The following is a 3,253-nucleotide window of genomic DNA, read 5'->3' as shown; positions in this document are numbered from 1 at the left end:
ATCCCGAGCGTATTTAATATATGCATATAGCTCATACAAAAAAAACGTCATAAGATGGTTAGTGTTTTTGGTGAAGAATACGACCAAGTGGTCGGAGTAAAAAGATAAACTGCTTACAAGCCTCTCAACTGTCCATAGTGGAGATCGGTTCTGGGAAATATAAATCTCTTTCTGGTAACATACATAAACCCTCACCCCTTTTTTTATTACTCCGAGCATACCCTTTATAGCTTTCGAAGTTATTTGATGAATATTTGTGAATTGTTGTGTGTAATTTTCGAATATGCGCTTCCAAACCGTATTAGCCCACGCATTTGTGATTGCAACATCCTCTTCGACGGTATAACGAGCCATTATAAGTGTGTTGTGCTTGCCGGATAGAAGTGACGAGAAGAACCAACATTCCCGGAGAAGATGTAACTGGATGGATCTGAATATCATATATGTTTTGCACTATAATTTTGTTTGACGAACGAGTGATTTTATAAAGGACCTTCTGTAACAGTCCTTTCATGTAGCAATGACATGTAAGGATTATCTGGTTTTGCAAGTTGGTTAAGAGACCCAATAAAAAAACCCGACATGTCAGATACTTTAAATCACTTCCTTGATTTATCATTCACTTTTTACCTTGTCGTAATAAGTAAATGAGGAATAAATAATAAGATAATTTTTTATGATGACAATTTAAGAGATTTTAGGATACAACGTCTAGTAACAATTTAAGCGATTTGAAAGTTCAATAATACACGCCCAACAAGCCTTTAAACTGGTAGGTGTCCCTGCGGCCGAGTGGTCTCTCGGGAGCGTTTACAAGAGGTATACCCACAAAACCAATAAAAACGGCGTTGTTACATTACCCCATGCGCCTTGATAGCGCCAACGGGTTTAAGACATCAACGACGTCCTTCAAAAGAAGGTAGCATTAATAAAACTCAAATCTAATATCATTTTCCTTTCGGAACTGTCTTTTCGCCATCGATTCCTACATGTACTCAATAATAAAAACATTCATTACGTCCTCAAAACTAATGTTTTATTACAAATAAGGAACGAAATCAAAAATTACCTATGATATTATTTGTATTAGAACCATATGCGAGGTTTCTGAACAGATTAACTTGGATGATAGGATACATCCTAACATGCCTTAGTATTCTTTCAACATGATGTCTCATATCATCTCTTGTTCTTTGCTTAGGATTCAAAAAGTTTGCAACAAAATGGTTATGTTCTAGTTGCCAAAAGTTATCTTTATATGTATCTGCTCGTTCTACAACTGGAATTGTAGTTACTGCGATCCATGACGCTATAAATGCGCTTTGTTCTGAAGGGGTTGATGCAGGATCCATATTGCATAATAGAAATAAAAAATTAGATGTAGATATTAAATAAGATGTTCAGACTTGCGGTGTGTAATTATCTATACAAATTACTCTTTTTATAGGGTATTAAGGGATGTGTCCTCCCTTTTTGATACACTCTAAACTGATGCTTGTTAACCAAACAGTATGACAGTGTTCTGGACATAGGTCATTAATTCTGACTCGGTTTTAATAACGCAACATGCCAGGCGGTGTCGGTGATAGGTACTGAAGTGTCTATATTATTTTTCCTACATTTTTTTCCACCCTGAATATTATCTTAATTTGTCAGGCTTTATTTTGAGTAATCAAAATAAAGAGGAAGTTTTCTTGTGTTTGTGACACCTGTTTCTGAATATATATATATATATATTTAACACAACCAAGGGTCGTTCTGATATATCTTCTTACACGGGGTTGGTTTTTCCCCATCATCCAAGATGTGTTTAAAAACAGTAAAGGGTGTTTATGAACAGTAAGGGATGGGTTTAAAATTTTTTCACACCAATTAGTAAGTTGGAACCTATAAATGGACGGGTTACCTAAAGGTATTTCACACTTCAAATTTAGTGGTTTCCTTTGGCCTCACAGATCATAAGCTACAATGACTGAATTTCATTCCGCTGAAGATATTGTAATAATGAAAATATGGGTGATAGAATTTAACAGTGAAGCCTATAGACGAGGAAGCGTAAGTGAAGAATTTTTTTGGTTCCAGGTATTTCACCATTACAAGGAGGAGTATGGAACCGAAAGGGGAAGAACATTAAACCACATAAAGGATAGGTGCAAATTAATCAAATCCGAACTTTCTAGCCTTCGTTTCCAACAGAAACGCGCATCCAATAACCACCCTAATCCCAACGAAATGACCCAATCGACACTGGTAAATGTTTTAACCTTTTCTTTATAGCGATTTAAACTTAATCAAAATGGACTAATAGTTTATATTTCAATATTGCAGGAGTTACCGGAAAAAGAGGGGTACCGGCGAGATGATGGGGTGGATTTTCCTCACAATGAAGTTTTTGAATTTATGAAAATCAAGTATCGGGTGGACCTTCTAACAGAACTCAAAAGTAGTCTTAATGGAGTCCCTGATGAATGGGAAGGTACTTATTAGGTTTTACATAAGATTTTGTGGGTAAATATGTTCCCAATCCTCACGAGACAACACTCGTCCGTCTGAGACACCTTACGGTTTAAAGGCTTGTTGCACGTGCTAAGTGTAACCGTGATTCTTACGAAAGTGAGTTAGGTTTTGAATTATGATTTTTAATCTACTAATATGTTATAATAAAATTCGTCATTATAAAAGGTGTTCATTACCTCATTGCAAGAAAGAAAAAAACACAATAGTAAGACCGCACTTAACATCATAAACATCTGTTAACCAAACTAAAACACACAATAAAATATGAAAACCCAATGGGACATCACCAACTTAAGCTTCATTCAACTGTAGAATAACGAGACCTATTATGGTGCGCGTCTATACAACCTCCTCAGATGTTACTTGTCGAAGGCGTCCTTCATAAGGACGTAGCATTCGTAAAATCTGAAAGGGCGTCCATTTTTTTCAAGGAAATATGCTTTGGTCATTGTTTCTTGCATGAAGTGAACAAAAAATCAAATGGTAGAGTATGGAACAAAAATATGTTTGTTAAAAACCAATATTTATGACTATAATTACTTACGATATCCATATCCGCTGTAATGAGTGTTGGTGGAACGTCTCTAATTAGTCTGGCTTGGAGGCTAACAAACAATTTCACGTCTCTTTTTTTACTCCTAACCTTGATCCTTATTACGGTTGGGATTAGAAATTTTTTCTACAAAATGGTTATGGACCAGATGCCATATGATTTCTTTTTTTTTTTCTTTTTTTT

This window comes from Papaver somniferum, chromosome 2 (assembly GCF_003573695.1).
Source record: "Papaver somniferum cultivar HN1 chromosome 2, ASM357369v1, whole genome shotgun sequence".
Lineage (NCBI taxonomy): Eukaryota > Viridiplantae > Streptophyta > Magnoliopsida > Ranunculales > Papaveraceae > Papaver > Papaver somniferum.
The sequence above is the reverse complement of the archived record's forward strand: the minus strand, read 5'-3'. Positions refer to the sequence as shown.